This window comes from Denticeps clupeoides, chromosome 16 (assembly GCF_900700375.1).
Source record: "Denticeps clupeoides chromosome 16, fDenClu1.1, whole genome shotgun sequence".
NCBI classification, from domain to species: domain Eukaryota; kingdom Metazoa; phylum Chordata; class Actinopteri; order Clupeiformes; family Denticipitidae; genus Denticeps; species Denticeps clupeoides.
Window position 1 is genome coordinate 13,280,414 of NC_041722.1, and position 13,956 is coordinate 13,294,369.

Sequence of the window (13,956 nt, forward strand, 5' to 3'; positions counted from 1 at the left end):
CATGACACATGGTGCATCTTTTCATTTTAGGTCAACTTAATTTTCTCTTCCACCATCTCAACCGACTCCACCTTAAATTTTTTTTTCGTCTGTCCATCCTTCCATTGAAGCCCATTCATTTTACAAACTTACTTTCAGCCTTCCAACAAGACAAATACTTACTGTATCCCAACACATGAGGATTGGGGGTAAAGAGGTACATGTAACAACGTTACAAATAAAATGTAATTGTAAATACTGTTGGAAAATGTGTAATTACAGTTACTTATTAAATATTCATGATTACAATTTTAGTGCACTTGCGCATGTGCACATTTTCAGGCAAACATTTCAGAAGCCAAAAAGACCAAAAACGTATTCAAATATTTAACATTCAAGAGCATAAAATAATGTGACACTTGGTTGGTGGGGTTCCTCTGCCATCTCACCTCTCTGTTCCAGTAAACCAGCATCCGCTCACTGTCAAAAGACATGGCAGGTCTGTAACATACAGGCCTGTCTGTAGTATCTCTAGCATACCACCTTGCTCACGGTGTCGTGTTAAGATGATATGGTTAATTTAATCTCTATAATCAACTTGTTTAATCAAGTATAATCACTGCTAAAATCAACCTCTTCCATCTTTGGTTCAGAGCCGATTCAATGCTTTTTTTCTACCGTTGGTGCGGTAATGCATCTCAGTTCTTTAACCAGTTCTTTATCTTTAACCACAGTGTGCACAGAATCTCTATATGCCAATAATTTACATTTATTTGAAGTGTGTTTCTTTACTTTTCTTTACTTTGTAATGGCTGATGCTCATCTCTTATTGCGGATCAGTTCACGCCACACTTTCTGAGGTTGGGATACTTTTGTTCCAGCAGTAGGTTCCAGAAATCTACATTCATGCTAGTTGTTGCTCTTGATTACATTTCAATGTCATTTTGCAGTGTGATAATCTCATTCTCAACAGCAGAGCTATCCAAGTAGAACAACAATACTGGCACCAATGGTTAGGTACCTGACTAAACTTCTCACTGAGCTTAATTAGGAGCTGCAGGGGAAGGATAAGCATATAATCAACATGGTCTGTTCTGTGAAGGCATTTAAAAGCAACTACAATTACTGCCTGGTTTGGAGGCTGCAACACTATGACCGATTTGCTGACTTTGCATCCCAAAAGGTTGTTCTGTAGCTGTTCATATTCATGTTGGAAAGTTTCAAGAAAATCTTTTAAGTTAGGCAGCTGGTGTGTTTTTAAATTGTAAAATGGTTAGCAGCTCTTCTTTGGCACTCATATCTCCAAATACCATTCTGATAAACACACAAAGCTGTGCCACATTCATCAGATCAGTCAACACATAAAAACTGGAGAGAAACACTCACATGTGTCAATGTCATCTGCCATTCCCTCACGTTGGCGTGTATCTGGGCTCTGAGATAACAGCATGTTCATGAATGGTCTCTGCTTTATTTTATACCCAGTGAACAATGCACCTGCAGACTCCACAAATGCTACTTTAACAACTTCACAGTCCTTTAAAAATGTGATGTTTTTAAGCAAGAATCGGCTTGGTCAAAATTGACTGCCGTTCTGCTAGATGTCGACGTGGAAACTGTTCCTATACAGATTCAGCTCCAGTGTAAAGATCATGTTCAGCAAGGCAATTAAAGCACTGCATTATGGGATATGTAGCAATTCCAGTGTTACCAGCAATTCATATCATCGGGCCATAATAATAGATCTATATAAAGTGGTCTCGCGGGATGTGGTCCATGGGCAGCGAGTTTGACAACCCTGTCCTAACACCATACCCATTAGTATGCAAACGTTACTAAATTTCACGACACATTGATTTTACCCCCCACCCGTTTACATTGTTAAAGTTAGCATGCTAGCATTAACATGATACATTTTCAACATGTCCCAAACATCACTAAATTTGACCTGACACATCTTAGCCCTGCTCTGTTAGCGTTGTTAGTAGGGCTGCAAGATATATTGAAAAATGATCGTTATCGCGATAATAGTATATACGATATCTGTATCGCAAAGAGTTGCGATAAATGAATTTTATGCTGCGTCCGTAATCGCATACTATATACTATTGTGACGAGCCGTCGCTGCGAGGTCAGGAAAGGAGAAATCGGCTCAATCACGAGGGTTTTCGGAATAAGGCTTTTTATTGAACAGAAGCCAGTAGGTGGCTATACCTACTCCTACGTCTTCCAAATAACTGGGAGGCGTCTCTTCTTCTCCTCCAGACCTACGCAACTACGTCCCTGTGTAAAGTTTCTCCCCATTACACGATGTGTTGGACAACTTTCTTAAGGCAGAAAAGCTCAGGGTTGAGCTCCTATATGATCGTAAAGCTATTTTGCCAAGTGATAGAAGGAGCTCAGATTGGATAGCTTTGCACACTGACTTAACCAGTTGTGGAAAGTATCAAATTACATTTACTCACATTACTGTAACTGAGTGTTTTTTGTGAGTAATTTGTAAATTTTTAAATAGGTAATTTTACTTTTACTCAAATGCATTTTTACAAAGTGTGTTACTTTGCTACATTGAAAAAAATGTTATCTAAACAATATTAAAACGACAATTTGAATGTGAAATTTATGCATTTATTTACAGGTTTCACTTATTTCAGCAGTTTCAGCAGGTGTTGGTGTCTGGTGTTCTGTTCTCCTGATTGTTGTCTTCGCTAAGGTCTGGTATAGTTGAACTGTTCCCAAGGCACTTCCTCGACATGCTGAGAGGGGTGATTGCTTTCATTTGCTCTCCTGGTGCAGATTTTCCTGTGTTCTGTGGATCTGCAACATCCTCATCCAATGGCAGAACAGAATAATGGTCATATTGTGCAAATCCATAATCAGCCATATATGAGTGATAATTGGTTGGATAGACATAAAAATCCATCAAAATTTCGTCACTGCACAAATCACCAATGTTACTTGCAATCTTTTTCATTATTGTGAAAGTGCTCTTGGCCACACTCTTACATTTTTTTTTCATTTTTCTAAAGAATTTTCTTGGCTGGCGAACACTATCAAACTCTGTATATTGAAAGCTCATTTTATCTCAAATATTTTTCAAATGTGTTCTTTAAATAGCTATATGCTAAAAATAAAGAAGTGTTAAAAATAAAGAATTGCTAAAAATAAAGAAAATTGAAATAGTTTCTTCCAGATTTTAATGCTTCTTAACAACTTTGTTTTCACTGCATCCAGAGCTTCTCCCACCAGGACGGCAACATATTGACATGACACATGGTGCATCTTTTCATTTTAGGTCAACTTAATTTTCTCTTCCACCATCTCAACCGACTCCACCTTAAATTTTTTTTTCGTCTGTCCATCCTTCCATTGAAGCCCATTCATTTTTACAAACTTACTTTCAGCCTTCCAACCAAGACAAATACTTACTGTATATCCCAAACACATCAGGATTGGGGAGTAAAGAGGTACATGTAACAATGTTACAAATAAAATGTAATTGTAAATACTGTTGGAAAATGTGTAATTACAGTTACTTATTAAAATATTCATGATTACAATTTTAGTGCACTTGCGCATGTGCACATTTTTCAGGCAAACATTTCAGAAGCCAAAAGACCAAAAACGTATTCAAATATTTAACATTCAAGAGCATAAAATAATGTGACACTTGGTTGGTTGGGGTTCCTCTGCCATCTCACCTCTCTGTTCCAGTAAACCAGCATCCGCTCACTGTCAAAAGACACCTGGCAGGTCTGTAACATACAGGCCTGTCTGTAGTATCTCTAGCATACCACCTTGCTCACGGTGTCGTGTTAAGATGATATGGTTAATTTAATCTCTATAATCAACTTGTTTAATCAAGTATAATCACTGCTAAAATCAACCTCTTCCATCTTTGGTTCAGAGCCGATTCAATGCTTTTTTTCTACCGTTGGTGCGGTAATGCATCTCAGTTCTTTAACCAGTTCTTTATCTTTAACCACAGTGTGCACAGAATCTCTATATGCCAATAATTTACATTTATTTGAAGTGTGTTTCTTTACTTTTCTTTACTTTGTAATGGCTGATGCTCATCTCTTATTGCGGATCAGTTCACGCCACACTTTCTGAGGTTGGGATACTTTTGTTCCAGCAGTAGGTTCCAGAAATCTACATTCATGCTAGTTGTTGCTCTTGATTACATTTCAATGTCATTTTGCAGTGTGATAATCTCATTCTCAACAGCAGAGCTATCCAAGTAGAACAACAATACTGGCACCAATGGTTAGGTACCTGACTAAACTTCTCACTGAGCTTAATTAGGAGCTGCAGGGGAAGGATAAGCATATAATCAACATGGTCTGTTCTGTGAAGGCATTTAAAAGCAACTACAATTACTGCCTGGTTTGGAGGCTGCAACACTATGACCGATTTGCTGACTTTGCATCCCAAAAGGTTGTTCTGTAGCTGTTCATATTCATGTTGGAAAGTTTCAAGAAAATCTTTTAAGTTAGGCAGCTGGTGTGTTTTTAAATTGTAAAATGGTTAGCAGCTCTTCTTTGGCACTCATATCTCCAAATACCATTCTGATAAACACACAAAGCTGTGCCACATTCATCAGATCAGTCAACACAGAAAAACTGGAGAGAAACACTCACATGTGTCAATGTCATCTGCCATTCCCTCACGTTGGCGTGTATCTGGGCTCTGAGATAACAGCATGTTCATGAATGGTCTCTGCTTTATTTTATACCCAGTGAACAATGCACCTGCAGACTCCACAAATGCTACTTTAACAACTTCACAGTCCTTTAAAAATGTGATGTTTTTAAGCAAGAATCGGCTTGGTCAAAATTGACTGCCGTTCTGCTAGATGTCGACGTGGAAACTGTTCCTATACAGATTCAGCTCCAGTGTAAAGATCATGTTCAGCAAGGCAATTAAAGCACTGCATTATGGGATATGTAGCAATTCCAGTGTTACCAGCAATTCATATCATCGGGCCATAATAATAGATCTATATAAAGTGGTCTCGCGGGATGTGGTCCATGGGCAGCGAGTTTGACAACCCTGTCCTAACACCATACCCATTAGTATGCAAACGTTACTAAATTTCACGACACATTGATTTTACCCCCCACCCGTTTACATTGTTAAAGTTAGCATGCTAGCATTAACATGATACATTTTCAACATGTCCCAAACATCACTAAATTTGACCTGACACATCTTAGCCCTGCTCTGTTAGCGTTGTTAGTAGGGCTGCAAGATATATTGAAAAATGATCGTTATCGCGATAATAGTATATACGATATCTGTATCGCAAAGAGTTGCGATAAATGAATTTTATGCTGCGTCCGTAATCGCATACTATATACTATTGTGACGAGCCGTCGCTGCGAGGTCAGGAAAGGAGAAATCGGCTCAATCACGAGGGTTTTCGGAATAAGGCTTTTTATTGAACAGAAGCCAGTAGGTGGCTATACCTACTCCTACGTCTTCCAAATAACTGGGAGGCGTCTCTTCTTCTCCTCCAGACCTACGCAACTACGTCCCTGTGTAAAGTTTCTCCCCATTACACGATATGTTGGACAACTTTCTTAAGGCAGAAAAGCTCAGGGTTGAGCTCCTATATGATCGTAAAGCTATTTTGCCAAGTGATAGAAGGAGCTCAGATTGGATAGCTTTGCACACTGACTTAACCAGTTGTGGAAAGTATCAAATTACATTTACTCACATTACTGTAACTGAGTGTTTTTTGTGAGTAATTTGTAAATTTTTAAATAGGTAATTTTACTTTTACTCAAATGCATTTTTACAAAGTGTGTTACTTTGCTACATTGAAAAAAATGTTATCTAAACAATATTAAAACGACAATTTGAATGTGAAATTTATGCATTTATTTACAGGTTTCACTTATTTCAGCAGTTTCAGCAGGTGTTGGTGTCTGGTGTTCTGTTCTCCTGATTGTTGTCTTCGCTAAGGTCTGGTATAGTTGAACTGTTCCCAAGGCACTTCCTCGACATGCTGAGAGGGGTGATTGCTTTCATTTGCTCTCCTGGTGCAGATTTTCCTGTGTTCTGTGGATCTGCAACATCCTCATCCAATGGCAGAACAGAATAATGGTCATATTGTGCAAATCGCTAATCAGCCATATATGAGTGATAATTGGTTGGATAGACATAAAAATCCATCAAAATTTCGTCACTGCACAAATCACCAATGTTACTTGCAATCTTTTTCATTATTGTGAAAGTGCTCTTGGCCACACTCTTACATTTTTTTTTCATTTTTCTAAAGAATTTTCTTGGCTGGCGAACACTATCAAACTCTGTATATTGAAAGCTCATTTTATCTCAAATATTTTTCAAATGTGTTCTTTAAATAGCTATATGCTAAAAATAAAGAAGTGTTAAAAATAAAGAATTGCTAAAAATAAAGAAAATTGAAATAGTTTCTTCCAGATTTTAATGCTTCTTTAACAACTTTGTTTTCACTGCATCCAGAGCTTCTCCCACCAGGACGGCAACATATTGACATGACACATGGTGCATCTTTTCATTTTAGGTCAACTTAATTTTCTCTTCCACCATCTCAACCGACTCCACCTTAAATTTTTTTTCGTCTGTCCATCCTTCCATTGAAGCCCATTCATTTTTACAAACTTACTTTCAGCCTTCCAATCAAGACAAATACTTACTGTTTATCAAAACACATGAGGATTGGGGAGTAAAGAGGTACATGTAACAACGTTACAAATAAAATGTAATTGTAAATACTGTTGGAAAATGTGTAATTACAGTTACTTATTAAAATATTCATGATTACAATTTTAGTGCACTTGCGCATGTGCACATTTTTCAGGCAAACATTTCAGAAGCCAAAAGACCAAAAACGTATTCAAATATTTAACATTCAAGAGCATAAAATAATGTGACACTTGGTTGGTTGGGGTTCCTCTGCCATCTCACCTCTCTGTTCCAGTAAACCAGCATCCGCTCACTGTCAAAAGACACCTGGCAGGTCTGTAACATACAGGCCTGTCTGTAGTATCTCTAGCATACCACCTTGCTCACGGTGTCGTGTTAAGATGATATGGTTAATTTAATCTCTATAATCAACTTGTTTAATCAAGTATAATCACTGCTAAAATCAACCTCTTCCATCTTTGGTTCAGAGCCGATTCAATGCTTTTTTTCTACCGTTGGTGCGGTAATGCATCTCAGTTCTTTAACCAGTTCTTTATCTTTAACCACAGTGTGCACAGAATCTCTATATGCCAATAATTTACATTTATTTGAAGTGTGTTTCTTTACTTTTCTTTACTTTGTAATGGCTGATGCTCATCTCTTATTGCGGATCAGTTCACGCCACACTTTCTGAGGTTGGGATACTTTTGTTCCAGCAGTAGGTTCCAGAAATCTACATTCATGCTAGTTGTTGCTCTTGATTACATTTCAATGTCATTTTGCAGTGTGATAATCTCATTCTCAACAGCAGAGCTATCCAAGTAGAACAACAATACTGGCACCAATGGTTAGGTACCTGACTAAACTTCTCACTGAGCTTAATTAGGAGCTGCAGGGGAAGGATAAGCATATAATCAACATGGTCTGTTCTGTGAAGGCATTTAAAAGCAACTACAATTACTGCCTGGTTTGGAGGCTGCAACACTATGACCGATTTGCTGACTTTGCATCCCAAAAGGTTGTTCTGTAGCTGTTCATATTCATGTTGGAAAGTTTCAAGAAAATCTTTTAAGTTAGGCAGCTGGTGTGTTTTTAAATTGTAAAATGGTTAGCAGCTCTTCTTTGGCACTCATATCTCCAAATACCATTCTGATAAACACACAAAGCTGTGCCACATTCATCAGATCAGTCAACACATAAAAACTGGAGAGAAACACTCACATGTGTCAATGTCATCTGCCATTCCCTCACGTTGGCGTGTATCTGGGCTCTGAGATAACAGCATGTTCATGAATGGTCTCTGCTTTATTTTATACCCAGTGAACAATGCACCTGCAGACTCCACAAATGCTACTTTAACAACTTCACAGTCCTTTAAAAATGTGATGTTTTTAAGCAAGAATCGGCTTGGTCAAAATTGACTGCCGTTCTGCTAGATGTCGACGTGGAAACTGTTCCTATACAGATTCAGCTCCAGTGTAAAGATCATGTTCAGCAAGGCAATTAAAGCACTGCATTATGGGATATGTAGCAATTCCAGTGTTACCAGCAATTCATATCATCGGGCCATAATAATAGATCTATATAAAGTGGTCTCGCGGGATGTGGTCCATGGGCAGCGAGTTTGACAACCTTGTCCTAACACCATACCCATTAGTATGCAAACGTTACTAAATTTCACGACACATTGATTTTACCCCCCACCCGTTTACATTGTTAAAGTTAGCATGCTAGCATTAACATGATACATTTTCAACATGTCCCAAACATCACTAAATTTGACCTGACACATCTTAGCCCTGCTCTGTTAGCGTTGTTAGTAGGGCTGCAAGATATATTGAAAAATGATCGTTATCGCGATAATAGTATATACGATATCTGTATCGCAAAGAGTTGCGATAAATGAATTTTATGCTGCGTCCGTAATCGCATACTATATACTATTGTGACGAGCCGTCGCTGCGAGGTCAGGAAAGGAGAAATCGGCTCAATCACGAGGGTTTTCGGAATAAGGCTTTTTATTGAACAGAAGCCAGTAGGTGGCTATACCTACTCCTACGTCTTCCAAATAACTGGGAGGCGTCTCTTCTTCTCCTCCAGACCTACGCAACTACGTCCCTGTGTAAAGTTTCTCCCCATTACACGATATGTTGGACAACTTTCTTAAGGCAGAAAAGCTCAGGGTTGAGCTCCTATATGATCGTAAAGCTATTTTGCCAAGTGATAGAAGGAGCTCAGATTGGATAGCTTTGCACACTGACTTAACCAGTTGTGGAAAGTATCAAATTACATTTACTCACATTACTGTAACTGAGTGTTTTTTGTGAGTAATTTGTAAATTTTTAAATAGGTAATTTTACTTTTACTCAAATGCATTTTTACAAAGTGTGTTACTTTGCTACATTGAAAAAAATGTTATCTAAACAATATTAAAACGACAATTTGAATGTGAAATTTATGCATTTATTTACAGGTTTCACTTATTTCAGCAGTTTCAGCAGGTGTTGGTGTCTGGTGTTCTGTTCTCCTGATTGTTGTCTTCGCTAAGGTCTGGTATAGTTGAACTGTTCCCAAGGCACTTCCTCGACATGCTGAGAGGGGTGATTGCTTTCATTTGCTCTCCTGGTGCGGATTTTCCTGTGTTCTGTGGATCTGCAACATCCTCATCCAATGGCAGAACAGAATAATGGTCATATTGTGCAAATCGCTAATCAGCCATATATGAGTGATAATTGGTTGGATAGACATAAAAATCCATCAAAATTTCGTCACTGCACAAATCACCAATGTTACTTGCAATCTTTTTCATTATTGTGAAAGTGCTCTTGGCCACACTCTTACATTTTTTTTTTCATTTTTCTAAAGAATTTTCTTGGCTGGCGAACACTATCAAACTCTGTATATTGAAAGCTCATTTTATCTCAAATATTTTTCAAATGTGTTCTTTAAATAGCTATATGCTAAAAATAAAGAAGTGTTAAAAATAAAGAATTGCTAAAAATAAAGAAAATTGAAATAGTTTCTTCCAGATTTTAATGCTTCTTTAACAACTTTGTTTTCACTGCATCCAGAGCTTCTCCCACCAGGACGGCAACATATTGACATGACACATGGTGCATCTTTTCATTTTAGGTCAACTTAATTTTCTCTTCCACCATCTCAACCGACTCCACCTTAAATTTTTTTTCGTCTGTCCATCCTTCCATTGAAGCCCATTCATTTTTACAAACTTACTTTCAGCCTTCCAATCAAGACAAATACTTACTGTTTATCAAAACACATGAGGATTGGGGAGTAAAGAGGTACATGTAACAACGTTACAAATAAAATGTAATTGTAAATACTGTTGGAAAATGTGTAATTACAGTTACTTATTAAAATATTCATGATTACAATTTTAGTGCACTTGCGCATGTGCACATTTTTCAGGCAAACATTTCAGAAGCCAAAAGACCAAAAACGTATTCAAATATTTAACATTCAAGAGCATAAAATAATGTGACACTTGGTTGGTTGGGGTTCCTCTGCCATCTCACCTCTCTGTTCCAGTAAACCAGCATCCGCTCACTGTCAAAAGACACCTGGCAGGTCTGTAACATACAGGCCTGTCTGTAGTATCTCTAGCATACCACCTTGCTCACGGTGTCGTGTTAAGATGATATGGTTAATTTAATCTCTATAATCAACTTGTTTAATCAAGTATAATCACTGCTAAAATCAACCTCTTCCATCTTTGGTTCAGAGCCGATTCAATGCTTTTTTTCTACCGTTGGTGCGGTAATGCATCTCAGTTCTTTAACCAGTTCTTTATCTTTAACCACAGTGTGCACAGAATCTCTATATGCCAATAATTTACATTTATTTGAAGTGTGTTTCTTTACTTTTCTTTACTTTGTAATGGCTGATGCTCATCTCTTATTGCGGATCAGTTCACGCCACACTTTCTGAGGTTGGGATACTTTTGTTCCAGCAGTAGGTTCCAGAAATCTACATTCATGCTAGTTGTTGCTCTTGATTACATTTCAATGTCATTTTGCAGTGTGATAATCTCATTCTCAACAGCAGAGCTATCCAAGTAGAACAACAATACTGGCACCAATGGTTAGGTACCTGACTAAACTTCTCACTGAGCTTAATTAGGAGCTGCAGGGGAAGGATAAGCATATAATCAACATGGTCTGTTCTGTGAAGGCATTTAAAAGCAACTACAATTACTGCCTGGTTTGGAGGCTGCAACACTATGACCGATTTGCTGACTTTGCATCCCAAAAGGTTGTTCTGTAGCTGTTCATATTCATGTTGGAAAGTTTCAAGAAAATCTTTTAAGTTAGGCAGCTGGTGTGTTTTTAAATTGTAAAATGGTTAGCAGCTCTTCTTTGGCACTCATATCTCCAAATACCATTCTGATAAACACACAAAGCTGTGCCACATTCATCAGATCAGTCAACACATAAAAACTGGAGAGAAACACTCACATGTGTCAATGTCATCTGCCATTCCCTCACGTTGGCGTGTATCTGGGCTCTGAGATAACAGCATGTTCATGAATGGTCTCTGCTTTATTTTATACCCAGTGAACAATGCACCTGCAGACTCCACAAATGCTACTTTAACAACTTCACAGTCCTTTAAAAATGTGATGTTTTTAAGCAAGAATCGGCTTGGTCAAAATTGACTGCCGTTCTGCTAGATGTCGACGTGGAAACTGTTCCTATACAGATTCAGCTCCAGTGTAAAGATCATGTTCAGCAAGGCAATTAAAGCACTGCATTATGGGATATGTAGCAATTCCAGTGTTACCAGCAATTCATATCATCGGGCCATAATAATAGATCTATATAAAGTGGTCTCGCGGGATGTGGTCCATGGGCAGCGAGTTTGACAACCCTGTCCTAACACCATACCCATTAGTATGCAAACGTTACTAAATTTCACGACACATTGATTTTACCCCCCACCCGTTTACATTGTTAAAGTTAGCATGCTAGCATTAACATGATACATTTTCAACATGTCCCAAACATCACTAAATTTGACCTGACACATCTTAGCCCTGCTCTGTTAGCGTTGTTAGTAGGGCTGCAAGATATATTGAAAAATGATCGTTATCGCGATAATAGTATATACGATATCTGTATCGCAAAGAGTTGCGATAAATGAATTTTATGCTGCGTCCGTAATCGCATACTATATACTATTGTGACGAGCCGTCGCTGCGAGGTCAGGAAAGGAGAAATCGGCTCAATCACGAGGGTTTTCGGAATAAGGCTTTTTATTGAACAGAAGCCAGTAGGTGGCTATACCTACTCCTACGTCTTCCAAATAACTGGGAGGCGTCTCTTCTTCTCCTCCAGACCTATGCAACTACGTCCCTGTGTAAAGTTTCTCCCCTTGTACACACTACATTAAATCCCCATAACACACACACATCCCGAACCCCAAAAGAACACAATTACCCGTAACATGGTTAACTATTTGCAGTTCCCGTGCGTGCCTGTCCCGTCGGCACGTATCTCACCCGCAAGGCATGCTGGTCCCAACTCATGCCCGGCCTGCGCCGACACACGAAATATTGTATGTGAAAAACAGTATGCGAAGCAGGTAATGATGAAATAAACATACTGCATGAAAAAAAAAAACAGCAGAGAGCAAGTACAATAATGAAAGTTATGTGAGCAGGGTTTGGTTTAATTTTTGTGAGTATTTAGTAAGTTGTTTTTTAAATAGGTAATTTTACTTTTACTCAAGTGCATTTATACCCAAGTGTTTTAGTTTGCCTAACAATAATGCTTCAAGCATGTGGTTGTAAGTACAATAGCTGGAAAGTATTCACAATGCATCTGGTTTTCCACATTTTGTTATGTTACAGCCTTACTCCAAAATGGATTGAATGCCTTTTTCCCCTCAGAATTCTACACACAACACCCCATAATGACAACATAAAAAAAGTTTACTTGAGGTTTTGGCAAATTTATTAAAAATTATAAAGCTAAGAAAGCATGTGTGGATCACATGTATTCACAGCCTTTGCTCAATTGTTGTTGATACACCTTTGGCAGCAATTACGGCCTCTTTACGGCCTCTTTTTGAATATGATGCCACAAGCTTAGCACACCTATCCCTGGCCAGTTTGGCCCATTTCTTTTTGCAGCACCTCTCAAGGATTGGAAGCGTCTGTGCACAGCCATTTTAAAATCAAATCTGTTCAATCCAGATCCAAGTCTGTGCTCTGGCTCGGCTATTGAAGGACATTCACAGAGTTCTCCAGAAGCCACTCCTTTGATATCTTGACTGTGTGCTGTCCTGCTGAAAGATGAATAGTCACCCCAGTCTGAGTTTAAGAGTGTGTTTTAATCCAGGATGTCTCTGTACACTGCTGCAGTCATCTTTCCCTCTGTCCTCCCAGTCCCTGCAGCTGAAAAATATCCGATGCTGACATCACCATGTTTCACTGTAGAGATGGTATTGGCCTTGTGATGAGCGGTGCCTGGTTTCCTGCAAACATGATGCCTGGCATTTGTACTAAAGACCAGAGAGTTTTGTTTCTCATGGCCTGAGAATCCTTCAGGTGCCTTATGGCAAACACCAAGTAGGTTGCCTACTGCTTTTACTAAGGAGTGGCTTCCATCTGAACACTCTACAATACAGGCCTGATTGGTCGATTTCTGCAGAGATGGTTGTCATTCTAGAAGTTTATCCTCTGTCCACTGTGGAGCTGTGAACCCCTCTGAACTCAGTTTAGCTGGCTGGCCAGCTGTAGTTGTGGTGGGTTTGAACTTCTTCCACTCATTGGGACCTTCAAAGCAGCAGAATCTTTTCTGTAACCTTCCTGAGATTTTTTACAGCATGTACCAGACGCCCTTATCCAGAGCGACTTTCAATCAGTAGTGACAGAGACAGTCCCCCCTGGAGACACTCAGGGTTAAATGTCTTGCTTAGGGACACAATGGTAGTAAGGGGGGTTTCAACGTGGGTGTTCTGGTTCATAGGTGAGTGTGTTACCCACTACGCTACTTCCACCCTATTTGTGATTTGTGCCTCAATATAATTCTGTGTCAGAGGTCTACAGACAATTCCTTTGACTTCTTGCTTAGTTTGTGCTACATGACATTTCCTACATGAACTGTAAACTGCGGGACCTTCTATAGACAGGTGTTTTTCTTTCCAAATCATTCCAAAGTTTTTTCTCCACAGGAAGACTCCAACTAATCTGCAGAAACATCTCAAGGATGATCAGGGGAAACAGGATGTACCTGAGCTCAATTTTGAGCTTCATGGCAAAGATAATAATACATTGCTCAAACT